Below are 20023 nucleotides of genomic sequence, written 5' to 3'. Positions count from 1 at the left end.
AAGAGAAAAGGGGCGTGCAGGGCATGGCGGCCTTTTGCGGTGCTTGGATGACCCCTAGTTCGCATTAAACACCTCCACCCTCCTTTGGTGTGGGGCTCATGTTGGCCATGCCCCATCCCCTGAAGCATTCAAGCTGATTTCTTGCAGCAGCTGGGCACTGTAACAGCTCCAGAGCTGCTCTGTAAGGCAAGTAAAAGGGTGTGGGCCCTGCAGCACTACCTGTAGTTTGCATTGTGCATTGGAAGGCACAAAGTAAGCAGACGGGAGGAGAAGTCAGGATAGTGCACAAGGGTATAGAAGGGAGCGGCTGAAGAAAAGAGAAGTGGAAACAGACAGCAAACTAGGCTGGAGAGAGACCTGAGACAAAGAGATCTGAATTATACGAGAGCCGACCAAGGGAAACACAAATTATGCAGTCAAGTTTCCCACATTTGGGGAAATCGCAGGGGCAGCACACCCAGAGTGCAATGGGTGAGCCTTGCCCTGGGAGAAGCACCTTCATGATCATAGTATCTCACCTGGCAGGTAAGTAGGAGTTGGGCTAGAGCTGGGGAGGGTCGCTGTTCGGGCACCCCCCTGTCAAGTGAAAGAGATCCAACTGAGGCAGCACAAGGGAACTCTCGAAAGAAGAACAAGGCTAGAGGAAGATCTGAGACAAAGAAATCTGACTTTTTCCAGAGCTGGCCACAGGAAAGCACAAACACAGTCCCCCACTACCACAAATAATGCAGTCGAGTTTCCCACATTTGGGGAAATCACAGGGGTCAGCATACCCAGAATGCAATGAATGAACCTCACCCTGGGAGAACAATCTTCATGACCATGGTATCGCCTATGCAAAATAAGTATGATTTGGGATAGGGCTGGGGAGGGCCGCTTCTCAGGCACATCTCTGTCAAGTAAAGGAGATTCAACTGAGGCAGCACAAGGGAACTCTCATCTGGGGACAACAACTGCAGGGAGAACACATATTTTCAGATGAACATGTGAGGGCAGAAGGCTGCCTAATACTGAAGCACCCCCAAACAACAAACCAAATGCAACAACTAGTGCAAGCATTCCTGGGGGAAGGCCTGCAGCAGATGGATTTGCATATGGTGATGTCATCCAAGCAGTGGGTCAAAGTTGGCTTCAACCCTCGTCTGCATATGAAAAGAGAAAAGGGGCGTGCAGGGCATGGCGGCCTTTTGCAGCGCTTGGATGACCCCTAGTTTGCATTACACACCTCCTCCCTCCTTCGGTGTGGGGCTCATGTTGGCTATGCCCCAGCCCCTGAAGCATTCAAGCTGATTTCTTGCAGCAGCTGGGCACTGTAACTGCTCCAGAGCTACTCTGTAAGGCAAGTAAAAGGGTGTGGGCCCTGCAGCACTACCTGTAGTTCGCATTGTGCGTTGGAAGGCACGAAGTAAGCAGACGGGAGAAGTCAGGATAGTGCGCAAGGGCATAGAAGGGAGCGGCTCAAGAAAAGAGAAGTGGAAACAGACAGCAAACTAGGCTGGAGAGAGACCTGAGACAAAGAGATCTGAATTATACGAGAGCCGACGAGGGGAAACACAAATTATGCAGTCAAGTTTCCCACATTTGGGGAAATCGCAAGAGCAGCACACCCAGAGTGCAATGGTTGAGCCTTGCCCTGGGAGAAGCACCTTCATGATCATAGTATCTCACCTGGCAGGTAAGTAGGAGTTGGGCTAGAGCTGGGGAGGGTCGCTGCTCGGGTTCCCCCCTGTGAAGTGAAGGAGATCCAACTGAAGCAGCACCAGGGAACTCTCGAAAGAAGAACAAGGCTAGAGGAAGATCTGAGACAAAGAAATCTGACTTTTACCAGAGCTGACCAGAGGAAAGCACAAACACAGTCCCCCACTACCACAAATAATGCAGTCGAGTTTCCCACATTTGGGAAAATCACAGGGGTCAGCATACCCAGAATGCAATGAATGAACCTCACCCTGGGAGAACAATCTTCATGACCATGGTATCTCCTATGCAAAATAAGTATGATTTGGGATAGGGCTGGTGAGGGCCGCTGCTCAGGCACATCTCTGTCAAGTAAAGGAGATTCAACTGAGGCAGCACAAGGGAACTCTCATCTTGGGACAACAACTGCAGGGAGACCACATCTTTTCAGATGAACATGGGAGGGCGGAAGGCAGCCTAATACTGAAGCACCATCAAATATCAAACCATGGCCCTCATTCCGAGTTGATCGCTCGCAAGGCGATTTTAGCAGAGTTACACACGCTAAGCCGCCGCCTACTGGGAGTGAATCTTAGCTTCTTAAAATTGCGACCGATGTATTCGCAATATTGCGATTACAAACTACTTAGCAGTTTCAGAGTAGCTTCAGACTTACTCGGCATCTGCGATCAGTTCAGTGCTTGTCGTTCCTGGTTTGACGTCACAAACACTCCCAGAGTTCGCCCAGACACTCCCCCGTTTCTCCGGCCACTCCTGCGTTTTTTCCGGAAACTGTAGCGTTTTTTCCCACACGCCCATAAAACGGCCTGTTTCTGCCCAGTAACACCCATTTCCTGTCAATCACATTACGATCGCCGGAGCGAAGAAAAAGCCGTGAGTAAAAATACTTTCTTCATTGTAAAATTACTTGGCGCAGTCGCAGTGCGAATATTGCGCATGCGTACTAAGCAGAATTTCACTGCGATGCGATGAAATTTACAGAGCGAACGACTCGGAATGAGGGCCCATATGCAACAACTAGTACAAGCACTCCTGGGGGAAGGTCTGCAGCAGACGGATTTGCATACGGTGATGTAAATCCAAGCAGTGGGCCAAAGTTGACTGGAACCCTCATCTGCATATGAAAAGAGAAAAGGGGCATGCAGGGCATGGCGGCCTTTTGCAGTGCTTGGATGACCCCTAGTTCGCATTAAACACCTCCACCCTCCGTTGGTGTGGGGCTCATGTTGGCCATGCCCCATCCCCTGATGCATTCAAGCTGATTTCTTGCAGCAGCTGGGCACTGTAACAGCTCCAGAGCTGTTCTGTAAGGCAAGTAAAAGTGTGTGGGCCCTGCAGCACCACCTGTTGTTCGCATTGTGCGTTGGAAGGCACAAATTAAGCAGACGGGAGGAGAAGTCAGGATAGTGCGCAAGGGCATTCTTTTCTCTTAGTCCGGGGGCAAGGCTTCAAAATGGGGTCTGCAACGGAGGAGACACAGGGGGCGTGGTCACAGCAGCTTTTCTCTACAGTCTGCACCAGCAGGAGCCTACACCATTTTTTATGATCACGCTGAACTGCAGTGCGACTGCAATTACAGCATGGTCAAGAAGGGAGGCGTCATGCTGGGTGGCCATGCCCTGTCACTGTGCAGGAGCCAGCACCGCTCACACACTAGTCCCCGGGTGCAGCCCCCAACCCCCGGGACACCCGGAGCAACAAAATGTAGATTCAGGCCACCAGGCCACGCCCCTACCTATGAAACCATGCCTCCTTTTTACCATTGCGCTGTTTATCTGCGCGCACTGCATTACAATCTCCCTCGCCACCTCTCTGGGTGTCACCAGTGATAGTGACACCTCTGCCATGCTTGTAGCAGCTGGTCCTAAGATCTACGCCTCAAGCCCTGAGTGTTTGCCCTTGTGACTTGTTGATCATCATAGCGAAGCAGATGCTTACAGAAAACTGCAGGGGCTTAGATTGAAAATAAAAACAATTGATGGGTATAAGGTAGAGAGGAGCGGGTTCGGTTCTCCGAGAACCGAATTCCCCACGAACTCCACGTGGTTTACATTGGTCCGAGGCAGGCTCGGTTGTTCCTGCCTGACTCGGAAAACCTGAACAAGGGAAAATGTCATCATCCCGCTGTCAGATTCTCGTGAGATTCGGATTCCATATAAAGAGCTGCGCGTTGCTGCCATTTTTACTCGTGCATTGAAGAGAGAGCGGAGAGGACGTGGCTATGTTCTCTCAGTGGAAATCTCAATATCAGTGCTCAGTATCAGTGGTTACTTATTGCTGCTCAGTAATACTAGTAGTGTGTCTCTCCTGCTCAGTGTCAGTTCTCAGTAGTATCCTCATCAGTGCTCAGTATCACTGCTCATTGTCTTGTGCTGCATTGTGGTGCTCAGCATACTACAGTACATTACTAATAGTCCAGTGCTGCATCTTGCTGCTCAGTGTCAGTTCTAGTATCCTCATCAGTGCTCACTATCACTGCTCATTGCATTGTGGTGTTCTGTATACTACAGTAACATAGTAATATAGTATATATAGAGGAGCGGGTTCGGTTCTCCGAGAACCGAATTCCCGACGAACTCCACGTGGTTTACATTGGTCCGAGGCAGGCTCGGTTGTTCCCGCCTGACTCGGAAAACCTGAACAAGGGAAAATGTCATCATCCCGCTGTCGGATTCTCGCGAGATTCGGATTCCATATAAAGAGCTGCGCGTTGCCGCCATTTTTACTCGTGCATTGAAGAGAGAGCGGAGAGGACGTGGCTATGTTCTCTCAGTGGAAATCTCAATATCAGTGCTCAGTATCAGTGGTTACTTATTGCTGCTCAGTAATACTAGTAGTGTGTCTCTCCTGCTCAGTGTCAGTTCTCAGTAGTATCCTCATCAGTGCTCAGTATCACTGCTCATTGTCTTGTGCTGCATTGTGGTGCTCAGCATACTACAGTACATTACTAATAGTCCAGTGCTGCATCTTGCTGCTCAGTGTCAGTTCTAGTATCCTCATCAGTGCTCACTATCACTGCTCATTACATTGTGGTGTTCTGTATACTACAGTAACATAGTAATATAGTAACATATGGTAACATAGTTTTTGAGGTTGAATAGAGGCAAATTGCCCATCGTGTTCAACCTGTTTTAAGTTGTGATGATTCTACATACTTGCTGAATAATGTTTTATGACTAGTTAGCTACTATAACTCATGTTACCCCCGGATTAACCATGTTGATATTTTAAGTATTATAACCTTGGATAGCTTTTTCATTCAGAAATGTATCCATTCCTTTTTTAAATCCAATTACAGAGTCCGCCATTACCACCTTCCCTGGCAGGGAATTCCACATCCTGATTGCCCTAACAGTGAAGATCATAGTATCTCACCTGGCAGGTAAGTAGGAGTTGGGCTAGAGCTGTGGAGGATTGCTGCTCGGGCACCCCCTGTCAAGTGAAGGAGATCCAACTGAGGCAGCACAAGGGAACTCTCGAAAGAAGAACAAGGCTAGAGGAAGATCTGAGACAAAGAAATCTGACTTTTACCAGAGCTGACCAGAGGAAAGCACAAACACAGTCCCCCACTACCACAAATAATGCAGTCGAGTTTCCCACATTTGGGGAAATCACAGGGGTCAGCATACCCAGAGTGCAATGAATGAACCTCACCCTGGGAGAACAATCTTCATGACCATGGTATCTCCTATGCAAAATAAGTATGATTTGGGATAGGGCTGGGGAGGGCCGCTGCTCAGGCACATCTCTGTCAAGTAAAGGAGATTCAACTGAGGCAGCACAAGGGAACTCTCATCTGGGGACAACAACTGCAGGGAGAACACATATTTTCAGATGAACATGGGAGGGCAGAAGGCTGCCTAATACTGAAGCACCCCCAAACAACAAACCAAATGCAACTACTAGTGCAAGCATTCCTGGGGGAAGGCCTGCAGCAGATGGATTTGCATATGGTGATGTCATCCAAGCAGTGGGTCAAAGTTGGATTCAACCCTCGTCTGCATATGAAAATAAAAAAGGGGTGTGCAGGGCATGGCTGCCTTTTGCGGCGCTTGGATGACCCCTAGTTCGCATTAAACACCTCCACCCTCCTTCGGTGTGGGGCTCATGTTGGCTATGCCCCAGCCCCTGAAGCATTCAAGCTGATTTCTTGCAGCAGCTGGGCACTGTAACAGCTCCAGAGCTGCTCTGTAAAGCAAGTAAAAGGGTGTGGGCCCTGCAGCACTACCTGTAGTTTGCATTGTGCATTGGAAGGCACAAAGTAAGCAGACGGGAGAAGTAAGGATAGTGCGCAAGGCCATAGAATGGAGCGGCTTAAGAAAAGAGAAGTGGAAACAGACAGCAAACTAGGCTGGAGAGAGACCTGAGACAAAGAGATCTGAATTATACGAGAGCCGACCAGGGGAAACACAAATTATGCAGTCAAGTTTCCCACATTTGGGGAAATCGCAGGGGCAGCAAATCCAGAGTGCAATGGGTGAGCCTTGCCCTGGGAGAAGCACCTTCATGATTATAGTATCTCACCTGGCAGGTAAGTAGAAGTTGGGCTAGAGCTGGGGAGGGTCGCTGCTCGGGCACCCCCCTGTCAAGTGAAGGAGATCCAACTGAGGCAGCACAAGGGAACTCTCGAAAGAAGAACAAGGCTAGAGGAAGAACTGAAACAAAGAAATCTGACTTTTACCAGAGCTGACCAGAGGAAAGCACAAACACAGTCCCCCACTACCACAAATAATGCAGTTGAGTTTCCCACATTTGGGGAAATCACAGGGGTCAGCATACCCAGAATGCAATGAATGAACCTCACCCTGGGAGAACAATCTTCAAGACCATGGTCTCTCCTATGCAAAATAAGTATGATTTGGGATAGGGCTGGGGAGGGCCGCTGCTCAGGCACATCTCTGTCAAGTAAAGGAGATTCAACTGAGGCAGCACAAGGGAACTCTCATCTGGGGACAACAACTGCAGGGAGAACACATATTTTCAGATGAACATGGGAGGGCAGAAGGCTGCCTAATACTGAAGCACCCCCAAACAACAAACCAAATGCTACAACTTTGCAAAAGCATATACTGAAAAAGGCTAATAAGCATTCATCTAGAACGTTTCCTAGAAACATTTTAAAAAGTCAATAATGTGGAGAGTTTTTGTAAGATGTTTCTTCCATCAACCAATGAAGAAACACATTGGTACTTTCCCATGATGAGTGAGTGCTTCAGGATCTCTTGCACATACATGTGCAGCAGAGTACTGTAATGGAAGCATGCTGGGTCCATAACCCAGAGGTAGGCAGATTGAAACTATCCTCTGCTATATGCATTTTTTTTGTTAATTAAAGTAATCCAAAACTGGGATTGACATTTTTGCTCTTTTATTTTTACTTAAAGTACAATAACTTTTACCATTTTAATTTGTTTTAATAGTATATTGACAGTATTGTTTTCTTTCAAAAATTCACTTAATTTTCTTTTCTGTGTGCTAATTAGATATCACCTTGTTTTCACATTAAATAGACTACCACATGAGAAAGCAGCAAGGATGCAGTGGCGTTAATGTTTCCTGGTGGTAGTGGGGGACTGTGTTTGTGCTTTCCTCTGGTCAGCTCTGGTAAAAGTCAGATTTCTTTGTCTCAGATCTTCCTCTAGCCTTGTTCTTCTTTCGAGAGTTCCCTTGTGCTGCCTCAGTTGGATCTCCTTCACTTGACAGGGGCGTACCCGAGCAGCGACCCTCCCCAGCACTAGCCCAACTCCTACTTACCTGCCAGGTGAGATACTATGATCATGAAGGTGCTTCTCCCAGGGCAAGGCTCACCCATTGCACTCTGGGTGTGCTGCTCCTGCGATTTCCCCAAATGTGGGAAACTTGACTGCATAATTTGTGTTTCCCCTGGTCGGCTCTCGTATAATTCAGATCTCTTTGTCTCAGGTCTCTCTCCAGCCTAGTTTGCTGTCTGTTTCCACTTCTCTTTTCTTAAACCGCTCCCTTCTATGCCCTTGCGCACCTTAATTAAATCTAACTCTGATTACGTCAGAGAAGGCCAGGTACCCTACACCATAAGAGGGGGTTTGAAATTTTGACTTGTCTACTTAAAGATCACCAAAATCTGATCACAAGGTCAATTACATCACTGGGTGGGAACCTTTTGGTTAATAGCCCATGTAAGTGCAAGAGATCCTGAAGCACTCACTCATCATGGGAAAGTACCAATGTGTTTCTTACAAAAATTCTCCAGATTATTGACTTTTTAAAGTTTTTCTAGGAAACGTTCTAGATGAATGCTTATTAGCCTTTGTCAGTATGTACTTTCGCAAAGTGTCGCTATGGCGCAATCAGTTAGTGTGTATGGCTATTAACCTAAAGGTTGGTGATTCAATCCCACCCAGGGACGTAATTGACCTTGTTATCAGATTTTGGTGATCTTTAAGTAGACAAGTCAAAATTTCAAACCCCCTCTTATGGTGTAGGGTACCCGGCCTTCTCTGATGTAATCAGAGTTAGATTTTATTAAGTGATTTTATAAAAAACAGCTAGGAAGCACAATTTAGCAGTGGGTTGCAGAGAAAAAAAATTATGCTGGCAGAAAAGTCCAATTGAGTGATTAAACAGCTCTTCATTTTCTGATTTTATGTTTATGCTAACAAATTTGCTCTCTGAAAAGTGTCCACAAAGCCAAGTCTCTGATTAACACCTTTAGTAGGAATGGTTTTTCACCTATTACTGAATTAAACTTGCTTCATTGGAAAGGCAGCAAGATGCATCCTCATTTCAATGTCTACTGAAATAATACAGGTTGACACCAGGAAACATAAACGTCACTGCATCCTTGCTGCTTCCTCAAGGGGAAGTCTGTTTAATGTGAAAACAAGGTGATATCTAATCAGCACACAGGTAAGGAATTAAGAAAATCTTTCTTTATGGGTGAAGATGTTTCTCACAAAATTGTTGCACCAAGGCATCATTGAAATTAAAGCTGGAAAGATGATTTTAATATATCACTTGTATATTTTGTACTGCTCTTCTGGTGACAATGTAGTTTGTTTTTGTCAATTACCATTTTAATAATAGGGTAAAGAAAATTAAGTGGATTTTTGAAAGAAAACAATACTGTCAATATACTATTAAAACAAATTAAAATGGTAAAAGTTATTGTACTTTAAGTAAAAATAAAAGAGCAAAAATATCAATCCCAGTTTTGGATTACTTTAATTAACAAAAAACAATGCATATAGCAGAGGATAGTTTCAATCTGCCTACCTCTGGGTTATGGACCCAGCATGCTTCCATTACAGTACTCTGCTGCACATGTAAGTGCAAGAGATCCTGAAGCACTCACTCATCATGGGAAAGTACCAATGTGTTTCTTCATTGGTTGATGGAAGAAACATCTTACAAAAACTCTCCAGATTATTGACTTTTTAAAGTTTTTCTAGGAAACGTTCTAGATGAATGCTTATTAGCCTTTGTCAGTATGTACTTTCGCAAAGTGTCTCTGAGGCACAAACAGTTAGCGTGTTCAGTTGTTAACCAAAAGGTTGGTGGTTCAATCCCACCTAGGGACGTAATTGACCTTGTTATCAGATTTTGGTGATCTTTAAGTAGACAAGTAAAAATTTCAAACCACCTCTTATGGTGTAGGGTACCTGGCCTTCTCTGATGTAATCAGAGTTAGATTTGATTAAGTGATTTTATAAAAAAAACAGCCACAAAGCACAATTTAGCAGTGGGTTGCAGAGAAAAAGAAATATGCTGGCAGAAAAATCCAATTGAGTGATTAAACAGCTCTTCATTTTCTGGCTTTATTTTTATGCTAACAAATTTGTGCTCTGAAAAGTGTCCACAAAGCCAAGTATCTGATTATCACCTTTGTAGGGATGGTTTTTCACCTATTATTAAATTAAACTTGCTTCATTGGAAAGGCAGCAAGTGATGTCATCCAAGCAGTGGGTCAAGGTTGGCTTCAGACCTCGTCTGCTTATGAAAAGAGAAAAGGGGTATGCAGGGCATGGCGGCCTTTTGCGGTGCTTGGATGACCCCTAGTTCGCATTAAATAATGCAGTCGAGTTTCCCACATTTGGGGAAATCACAGGGGTCAGCATACCCAGAATGCAATGAATGAACCGCACCCTGGGAGAACAGTCTTCATGACCATGGTATCTCCTATGCAAAATAAGTATGATTTGGGATAGGGCTGGGGAGGGCCGCTGCTCAGGCACATCTCTGTCAAGTAAAGGAGATTCAACTGAGGCAGCACAAGGGAACTCTCATCTGGGGACAACAACTGCAGGGAGAACACATATTTTCAGATGAACATGGGAGGGCAGAAGGCTGCCTAATACTGAAGCACCCCCAAACAACAAACCAAATGCAACAACTAGTGCAAGCATTCCTGGGGGAAGGCCTGCAGCAGATGGATTTGCATATGGCGATGTCATCCAAGCAGTGGGTCAAAGTTGGCTTCAACCCTCGTCTGCATATGAAAAGAGAAAAGGGGCGTGCAGGGCATGGCGGCCTTTTGCGGCACTTGGATGACCCCTAGTTCGCATTAAACACCTCCACCCTCCGTCGGTGTGGGGCTCATGTTGGCTATGCCCCAGCCCCTGAAGGATTCAAGCTGATTTCTTGCAGCAGCTGGGCACTGTAACAGCTCCAGAGCTGCTCTGTAATGCAAGTAAAAGGGTGTGGGCCCTGCAGCACTACCTGTAGTTCGCATTGTGCGAGACCCCTAGTTCGCATTAAACACCCCCACCCTCCTTCGGTGTGGGGCTCATGTTGGCCATGCCCCAGCGCCTGAAGCATTCACGCTGATTTCTTGCAGCAGCTGGGCACTGTAACAGCTCAAGAGCTGCTCTGTAAGGCAAGTAAAAGGGTGTGGGCCCTGCAGCACTACCTGTAGTTTGCATTGTGCATTGGAAGGCACAAAGTAAGCAGACGGGAGGAGAAGTCAGGATAGTGCACAAGGGTATAGACGGGAGGGGCTCAAGAAAAAAGAAGTGGAAACAGACAGCAAACTAGGCTTCCAATGCACAATGCAAACTACAGGTAGTGCTGCAGGGCCCACACCCTTTTACTTGCCTTACAGAGCAGCTCTGGAGCTGTTTAATCACTCAATTGGATTTTTCTGCCAGCATAATTTTTCTCTTACGTCCTAGAGGATGCTGGGGACTCCGTAAGGACCATGGGGGATAGACGGGCTCCGCAGGAGACATGGGCACTTTAAGAAAGACTTTAGATCTGGGTGTGCACTGGCTCCTCCCTCTATGCCCCTCCTCCAGACCTCAGTTTACTACTGTGCCCAGAGGAGACTGGGTGCTTTTCAGGGAGCTCTCCTGAGTTTCCTGACAGAAAGTATATTTGTTAGATTTTTTTATTTTCAGGGAGCCTGCTGGCAACAGACTCCCTGCATCGAGGGGCGGAGGGGAGAGATGCACACCTACTTCTGTGAGTTGATAGGCTCTGCTTCTTAGGCTACTGTACAGCATTAGCTCCAGAGGGATCGGTACGCAGGTCTCACCCTCGCCGTCCGTCCCAGAGCCGCGCCGCCGTCCCCCTCGCAGAGCCGGAAGATAGAAGCCGGGTGAGTATGAGAAGAAAAGAAGACTTCAGAGGCGGCGGAAGACTTCATGATCTTCACTGAGGTAACGCACAGCAGTAAAGCTGTGCTCCATTGCTCCCATACACCTCACACACGGCAGTCAGTGTAAGGGTGAAGGGCGCAGGGGGGACGCCCTGGGCAGCAATATAGACCTCTCTTTGGCAAAATAAATATATATGCAGCTAGGCACTGTATATATATATAAGAGCCCCCGCCATTTTTTTACTATATTTGAGCGGGACAGAAGCCCGTCGCTGAGGGGGTGGGGCTTCTCCCTCAGCACTCACCAGCGCCATTTTCTCCACAGCACCGCTGAGGGGAAGCTCCATGGACTCTCCCCTGCTTATACCACGGTAGAAAGAGGGTCTTAAAGAAGAGAGGGCACATAATTAGGCGCATATATATATGGAAATACAGCGCTACTGGGTAAACATAAAATGATTGTGTTTTTTTCCTGGGTCATATAGCGCTGGGGTGTGTGCTGGCATACTTTCTCTCTCTGTCTCTCCAAAGGGCCTTGTTGGGGAACTGTCCTCAGATAAGAGGATTCCCTGAGTGTATGGTGTGTCGGTACACGTGTGTCGACATGTCTGAGGTAGAAGGCTCTCCTAGAGAGGAGCAGGAGCAAATTAATGTGGTGTCTCCATCGACAACGCCGACACCTGACTGGATGGATATGTGGAATGTTTTAAGTGCTAATGTAAACTTATTACACAAGAGATTAGACAAAGCTGAAGCTAGGGAACAGTCAGGGAGTCAACCCATGCCTGTCCCTATGTCGCAGGGACCTTCGGGGTCTCAAAAGCGCCCACTATCCCAAATAGTTGACACAGATACCGACACGGATTCTGACTCCAGTGTCGACTACGATGATGCAAAGTTACAACCAAAATTGGCTAAATGTATTCGATATATGATTATTGCAATAAAAGATGTTTTGCACATCACAGAGTCCCCTGTCCCTGACACGAGGGTACACATGTATAAGGGAAAGAAACCTGAGATAACCTTTCCCCCCTCACATGAGTTGAACGAATTATGTGAAAAAGCTTGGGAATCTCCAGACAAAAAGCTGCAGATTCCCAAAAGGATTCTTATGGCGTATCCTTTCCCGCCAATGGACAGGATACGGTGGGAATCCTCCCCTAGGGTGGATAAAGCATTGACACGCTTATCCAAAAAGGTAGCGCTGCCATCCCAGGATACGGCTACCATCAGGGACCCTGCTGACCGCAAGCAGGAGGTTACCCTAAAGTCCATTTACACACATTCTGGTACCTTACTCAGACCGGCAATTGCGTCGGCCGAGGTTGTAGCGCGGTGGCAGCATGGACAGATACCTTATCAGCAGAGATTGAGACCCTAGATAAGGATGCTATGTTATTGACCATAGGGCATATAAAAGATGCTGTCCTATATATGAGAGATGCTCAAAGTGACATTAGTCTACTGGGTTCTAGAATAAACGCTATGTCGATTTCTGCTAGACGAGTCCTATGGACCCGGCAATGGACAGGTGATGCCGACTCAAAAAGGCATATGGAGGTTTTACCTTACAGGGGTGAGGAATTGTTTGGGGAAGGTCTCTCGGACCTTGTCTCCACAGCTACAGCTGGTAAATCAAATTTTTTGCCTTATATTCCCTCACAGCCTAAGAAAGCACCACATTATCAAATGCAGTCCTTTCGATCACAGAGAAACAAGAAAGTACGAGGTGCGTCCTTTCATGCCAGAGGTAAGGGCAGAGGGAAGAAGCTGCACAACACAGCTAGTTCCCAGGAACAGAAGTCCTCCCCGGCCTCTACAAAATCCACCGCATGACGCTGGGGCTCCGCTAAAGGAGTCCGCCCAGTTGGGGGCACGTCTTCGAGTTTTCAGCCACATCTGGGTTCATTCGCAGGTGGATCCCTAGGCAATAGAAATTGTTTCTCAGGGTTACAAGCTGAAATTCGAAGAGGTGCCTCCTCGCCGGTTTTTCAAATCGGCCCTACCATCTTCTCCCCAGGAAAGGGAGATAGTGTTAAATGCAATTCACAAATTGTATCTTCAACAGGTGGTGGTCAAGGTTCCCCTGCTTCAACAAGGAAAGGGAAATTATTCGACCCTGTTTGTAGTCCCAAAACCGGACGGTTTGGTCAGACCCATATTAAATTTAAAATCCCTGAACCTATACTTGAAAAGGTTCAAGTTCAAGATGGAATCGCTAAGAGCGGTCATCGCCAGCCTAGAAGGGGGGGATTTTATGATATCTCTGGACATAAAGGATGCATACCTTCATGTACTCATTTATCCACCTCATCAGGCGTACCTAAGATTTGTGGTACAGTATTGTCATTACCAATTTCAGACGTTGCCGTTTGGTCTCTCCAGAATTTTCTCCGAGAATTTTCACCAAGGTAATGACAGAAATTATGGTGCTCCTGCGAAAGCAAGGTGTCACAATTATCCCGTACTTGAACGATCTCCTCATAAAAGCGAGATCAAGAGAGCAGTTGCTGAACAGCGTATAACTTTCATTGAAGGTGTTACAGCAAAACGGCTGGATTCTCAATATCCCGAAGTCGCAGTTGGTTCCTACGACTCGTCTGACTTTGCTTGGGCATTATTCTGGATACGGACCAGAAAAGGGTTTATCTTCCGATAGAAAAGGCCCAGGAACTCATGACTCTGGTCAGGAACCTATTGAAACCAAAACAGGTGTCAGTGCATTACTGCACTCGAGTCCTGGGAATGATGGTGGCATCATACGAGGCCATTCCCTTCGGCAGGTTCCATGCGAGGATCTTGCAATGGGACCTACTGGACAAGTGGTCCGGGTCACATCTACAGATTCATCAGTTGATCACCCTGTCCCCCAGGGCCAGGGTATCTCTCCTGTGGTGGCTGCAGAGTGCTCACCTTCTAGAGGGCCGCAGGTTCGGCATTCAGGACTGGATCCTGGTGACCACAAACGCGAGCCTCCGAGGTTGGGGAGCAGCCACACAGGGAAGAAATTTCCAAGGTCTTTGGTCAAGTCAGGAGACTTGTCTTCACATCAACATCCTGGAGCTAAGGGCCATATACAACGCCCTATGTCAAGCGGAGACCTTACTTCGTGACCAACCAGTTCTGATCCAGTCAGACAACGTCACCGCAGTAGTTCATGTAAACCGCCAAGGCGGCACAAGGAGCAGAGTGGCGATGGCGGAAGCCACCAGAATTCTTCGCTGGGTGGAGAATCATGTAAGCGCACTGTCAGCAGTGTTCATTCCGGGAGTGGACAACTGGGAAGCAGACTTCCTCAGCAGACACGACCTACATCCAGGAGAGTGGGGACTCCATCAGGAAGTCTTCGCACAGATTGCAAGTCGGTGGGGACTGTTCCAGATAGACATGATGGCGTCCCGCCTCAACAAAAAGCTACAGAGGTATTGCACCAGGTCAAGAGACCCTCAGGCAGTAGCTGTTTAAACAGCTCTTCATTTTCTGATTTTATGTTTATGCTAACAAATTTGCTCTCTGAAAAGTGTCCACAAAGCCAAGTCTCTGATTAACACCTTTGTAGGAATGGTTTTTCACCTATTACTGAATTAAACTTGCTTCATTGGAAAGGCAGCAAGATGCATCCTCATTTCAATGTCTACTGAAATAATACAGGTTGACACCAGGAAACATTAACGCCACTGCATCCTTGCTGCTTTCGCATGTGGAAGTCTGTTTAATGTGAAAACAAGGTGATATCTAATTAGCACACAGGTAAGGAATTAAGAAAATCTTTATTTAAGGGTGAAGGTGTTTCTCACAAAATCGTTGCCCCAATGCATCATTGAAATTCAAGCTGGAAAGATGATTTTAATATATCACTTGTACATTTTGTATTGCTCTTCTGGTGACAATGTAGTTTGTTTTTGTCAATTACCATTTTAATAATAGGGTAAAGAAAATTAAGTGGATTTTTGAAAGAAAACAATACTGTCAATATACTATTAAAACAAATTAAAATGGTAAAAGTTATTGTACTTTAAGTAAAAATAAAAGAGCAAAAATATCAATCCCAGTTTTGGATTACTTTAATTAACAAAAAAAAATGCATATAGCAGAGGATAGTTTCAATCTGCCTACCTCTGGGTTATGGGTCCAGCATGTTTCCATTGCAGTACTCTGCTGCACATGTAAGTGCAAGAGATCCTGAAGCACTCACTCATCATGGGAAAGTACCAATGTGTTTCTTCGTTGGTTGATGGAAGAAACATCTTACAAAAACTCTCCAGATTATTGACTTTTTAAAGTTTTTCTAGGAAACGTTCTAGATGAATGCTTATTAGCCTTTGTCAGTATGTATGTTTGTAAAGTGTCTCTGTGGCGCAATCGGTTAGTGTGTTTGGTTATTAATCAAAGGGTTGGTGGTTCAATCCCACCCAGCGATGTAATTGACCTTGTTATCAGATTTTGGTGATCTTTAAGTAGACAAGTCAAAATTTCAAACCCCCTTCTTATGGTGTAGGGTACCTGGCCTACTCTGATGTAATCAGAGTTAGATTTGAATCAGTGATTTTATAAAAAAAACAGCTAGGAAGCACAATTTAGCAGTGGGTTGCAGAGAAAAAGAAATATGCTGGCAGAAAAATCCAATTGAGTGATTAAACAGCTCTTCATTTTCTGGCTTTATTTTTATGCTAACTAATTTGTTCTCTGAAAAGTGTCCACAAAGCCAAGTATCTGATTAACATATTTGTAGGGATGGTTTTTCACCTATTACTAAATTAAACTTGCTTCATTGGAAAGGCAGCAAGATGCATCCTCATTTCAATATCTACTGAAATAATACAGGTTGACACCAGGAAACATTAACGCCACTGCATCCTTGCTGCTTTCTCATGTGGAAGTCTGTTTAATGTGAAAACAAGGTGATATCTAATTAGCACACAGGTAAGGAATTAAGAAAATCTTTATTTAAGGGTGAAGATGTTTCTCACAAAATCGTTGCCCCAATGCATCATTGAAATTCAAGCTGGAAAGATGATTTTAATATATCACTTGTACATTTTGTATTGCTCTTCTGGTGACAATGTAGTTTGTTTTTGTCACTTACCATTTTAATAATCGGGTAAAGAAAATTAATTGGATTTTTGAAAGAAAACAACACTGTCAATATACTATTAAAACAAATTAAAATGGTAAAAGTTATTGTACTTTAAGTAAAAATAAAAGCTAAAATATCAATCCCAGTTTTGGATTACTTTAATGAACAAAAAAAATGCATATAGCAAAGGATAGTATCAATCTGCCTACCTCTGGGTTATGGGCCCAGCATGCTTCCATTGCAGTACTCTGCTGCACATGTAAGTGCAAGAGATCCTGAAGCACTCACTCATCATGGGAAAGTACCAATGTGTTTCTTCATTGGTTGCTGGAAGAAACATCTTACAAAAACTCTCCAGGTTATTGACTTTTTAAAGTTTTTCTAGGAAACGTTCTAGATGAATGCTTATTAGTCTTTGTCAGTATGTACTTTTTGCAAAGTGTCTCTGTGGCGCAATCGGTTAGTGTGTTCAGCTATTAATCAAAAGGTTGGTGGTTCAATCCCATCCAGGGACGTAATTGACCTTGTGATCAAATTTTGGTAATATTTAAGTAGACAAGTCATATAGCAGAGGATAGTTTCAATCTGCCTACCTCTGGGTTATGGACCCAGCATGCTTCCATTACAGTACTCTGCTGCACATGTAAGTGCAAGAGATCCTGAAGCACTCACTCATCATGGGAAAGTACCAATGTGTTTCTTCATTGGTTGATGGAAGAAACATCTTACAAAAACTCTCCAGATTATTGACTATTTAAAGTTTTTATAGGAAACGTTCTAGATGAATGCTTATTAGCCTTTGTCAGTATGTACTTTTGCAAGGTTTCGCTGTGGCGCAATCAGTTAGTGTATACGGCTATTAACCAAAAGGTTGGTGGTTCAATCCCACCCAGGGATGTAATTGAACTTATTATCAGATTTTGTTGATCTTTAAGTAGACAAGTCAAAATTTCGAAAACCCCTGCTATGGTGTAGGGTACCTGGCCTTCTCTGATGTAATCAGAGTTAGATTTGATTCATACTGTTAACTGGGTAGTATATCACAAGTTATACGGTGTGATTGGTGTGGCTGGTATGAATCTTGACCTTGGATTAACAAAAATCCTTTCCTCGTACTGTCCGTCTCCTCTGGGCACAGTTTCTCTAACTGAGGTATGGAGGAGGGGCATAGAGGGAGGAGCCAGTGCACACCCAGATCTAAAGTCTTTCTTAAAGTGCCCATGTCTGCTGCGGAGCCCGTCTATCCCCCATGGTCCTTACGGAGTCCCCATCATCCTCTACGGACTACGAGAAAAAAAAATTACCGGTAGGTTTAAAATGTTATTTTTTTCTCTGCAACCCACTGCTAAATTGTGCTTCCTAGCTGTTTTTTATAAAATCACTTAATTAAATCTAACTCTGATTACGTCAGAGAAGGCCAGGTACCCTACACCATAAGAGGGGGTTTGAAATTTTGACTTGTCTACTTAAAGATCACCAAAATCTGATGACAAGGTCAATTACATCCCTGGGTGGGATTGAACCACCAACCTTTTGGTTAATAGCCCATGTAAGTGCAAGAAATCCTGAAGCACTCACTCATCATGGGAAAGTACCAATGTGTTTCTTACAAAAATTCTCCAGATTATTGACTTTTTAAAGTTTTTCTAGGAAACGTTCTAGATGAATGATTATTAGCCTTTGTCAGTATTGACTTTTGTGGCAAAACTTGGTTTACCCTGCACCAGACTGGTTATAATTGAATGACTAAATCTCAAACAACCAACTAAACAGAAAAAATATATCAAGCCCAAGTGGGCAACTATTCTGACGTTGGAGGTGCTCCCAGGAATAGTGTACCAGATACAGAATGATTTGGTGGGTGTGGAAGAGCCCACATCTTACCAAATAGAAGAAATTCCTATATTTGGAGCACTCTTTTGATGATTAATGATGTGAAAAAGATGAAAACTGTCTATAATTAAAACTTAGCTTTTATTTATCCAATACTCAACTAAAATAAAATAACAGGGGTATATTAGACGTATCAATTACTTATTCCCCTTTTAAACAGTGGTAAAAATATGAATAATTCAAAAAAGAGCAAATATCATCATCTTAAAATTATTTGTATATTTTGCTCAACAATGGATGATAAGAAAAATGATAGTAATCTATCAAACTTATCCAATGAACAGCAGTAATCACAGAAATTAATGACAAAAAAATGATAGTAATCTATCAAAAATATCCTGTGAGCAGCAGAGATGATATTGGTGATATAATTAATTACACCTTGCAGAAAAATACTGCTGTGTATGTGAGATCAGCTTCTCCCCATATTTCACAGAGTAAATCTGTGTTTTAACATCTCTTCCATGTTAAAGAGAAAATAATATCCATGTCTGTTAGAGAATACATAGTTACAATTGGGTTTTACTGCAACATTCTGTCTCCAAAATGATTCATTTGTATCTTGAATGAAAAACTGACACATTAGTGTTGTTTGTCAGGTATGTAACAAATGCAAATAAAGAAAAAACAAGATTATGCTGGCATGGATAGTAGAAAATTAGATAGTGACACTCTAGTCTGCTAGTCCCATCTGCTGTCTAACCTCATTCATGAGCGGAGGAAAGATGAGAGTAGGACCGTCGACTGTGTCACAGAAAAAAGATAGAACTGGCACACTGGCTAGAGACCCCAACGTGGTGTTAGATGGGCCCTGATGCTTATGAGCCTTGCAGGGTCCTAAATGCGCCACTTGGGTCTGAGCCAGAGTCCGAAAATGAAATAAAAAGGCCCACAGTAATAGACTAAATCACAATTGTGTTAATAACACTGCATCATTTAGCAACATTTATTGTGCAATGAGATTGCACAAAACAGACCTGCTCCTAATAAAAAACATTGCTGTTGCTAGGTAACAATTGATATTATCTTAATAGGCACAAGTTAAAACAAAATCACAGGTGTTTATATCCCCAATAATTGCGCCTTGTTTATTGCCATGTTTTTGTATGCGTTGGTACTTGTTATTTTATCAAAATTACCTGCAGGTAACTGGTCAAGTGTGAGACTGTAACTCTGAGGGCAAAGGATAGTCGGCACTCCAGTTCACTGATCCCATCTGCTGTCTGACCTCATCATTGGAGCGGAGGACAGATGAGAGTGGGATCGTGGGTTGTGCCGTGGAAAGAAAGGCAGCGGACGGCAGCCTGAGAAGCCGTATGTGGTGTTAGGCGGACCCTGTTGCCACTTGCCTTGCAGGGTCCGGATGCGCCACCGGAGACCGGGTGTCTGTCCGTGAAAGTGAAAGTTGACAGGAAGAGAGAGAGTGTGTGGGGAGTGTCGGGTGAGTGAGTCTGACCCGTAGGTTATTGTACATTACCACTCGCGATCTCCCCGAACTCGATGGATCATTGCCGCTCAGCCGTTCTGAATGACTGCTGTTGGTCACGGCTCCTCCTGCAGTGAGGAGTCCGTGCGTGAGGCCGTTAGTTGGACGTACGTTTCACCACCTGGGCTTGCTCACCTGGCAGCCTATGGTGGTGTTCAGATGGTGCATTTAAAAAGGGGATCATCAACCAATCCCTTTCCTGAGTTCTTAATTGCCTAATTATGGCATAGGTTTGTTCAGCGCTTCCATCCACCTGGCTGTGCTTATTCTATTGAAGCTCCATAAGTAATAGTTA

At 44.8% G+C, this 20023-nt stretch overlaps 7 non-coding genes and 2 pseudogenes across 7 annotated transcripts; 1 reads left to right on the top strand and 8 right to left on the bottom strand.

The window, feature by feature from the left end:
• Positions 1–370: 370 nt before the first annotated feature.
• Positions 371–533, bottom strand: LOC135028289 (U1 spliceosomal RNA). Its single transcript, XR_010224638.1, has one exon. It is a non-coding gene; the product is annotated as a U1 spliceosomal RNA (small nuclear RNA).
• A 152-nt stretch (positions 534–685) lies between these two features.
• LOC135028181 (U1 spliceosomal RNA) lies at positions 686–849 on the bottom strand. The gene has a single exon (XR_010224531.1). It is a non-coding gene; the product is annotated as a U1 spliceosomal RNA (small nuclear RNA).
• A 698-nt stretch (positions 850–1547) lies between these two features.
• Positions 1548–1683, bottom strand: LOC135028363 (U1 spliceosomal RNA; annotated as a pseudogene).
• Positions 1684–1835: 152 nt separating this feature from the next.
• On the bottom strand, positions 1836–1999 carry LOC135028423 (U1 spliceosomal RNA). Its single transcript, XR_010224733.1, has one exon. It is a non-coding gene; the product is annotated as a U1 spliceosomal RNA (small nuclear RNA).
• A 3240-nt stretch (positions 2000–5239) lies between these two features.
• LOC135028377 (U1 spliceosomal RNA) lies at positions 5240–5403 on the bottom strand. The gene has a single exon (XR_010224698.1). It is a non-coding gene; the product is annotated as a U1 spliceosomal RNA (small nuclear RNA).
• A 671-nt stretch (positions 5404–6074) lies between these two features.
• On the bottom strand, positions 6075–6237 carry LOC135028367 (U1 spliceosomal RNA). The gene has a single exon (XR_010224691.1). It is a non-coding gene; the product is annotated as a U1 spliceosomal RNA (small nuclear RNA).
• Positions 6238–6389: 152 nt separating this feature from the next.
• Positions 6390–6553, bottom strand: LOC135028438 (U1 spliceosomal RNA). Its single transcript, XR_010224748.1, has one exon. It is a non-coding gene; the product is annotated as a U1 spliceosomal RNA (small nuclear RNA).
• An 891-nt stretch (positions 6554–7444) lies between these two features.
• Positions 7445–7607, top strand: LOC135028283 (U1 spliceosomal RNA). The gene has a single exon (XR_010224632.1). It is a non-coding gene; the product is annotated as a U1 spliceosomal RNA (small nuclear RNA).
• A 2083-nt stretch (positions 7608–9690) lies between these two features.
• Positions 9691–9869, bottom strand: LOC135028387 (U1 spliceosomal RNA; annotated as a pseudogene).
• Between the last annotated feature and the right edge of the window lie 10154 nt (positions 9870–20023).

Source organism: Pseudophryne corroboree, unplaced genomic scaffold (genome assembly GCF_028390025.1).
Source record: "Pseudophryne corroboree isolate aPseCor3 unplaced genomic scaffold, aPseCor3.hap2 scaffold_475, whole genome shotgun sequence".
NCBI lineage: Eukaryota > Metazoa > Chordata > Amphibia > Anura > Myobatrachidae > Pseudophryne > Pseudophryne corroboree.
Note: the sequence above shows the minus strand (reverse complement) of the source record. Positions and strands in the feature narration are given on the sequence as shown.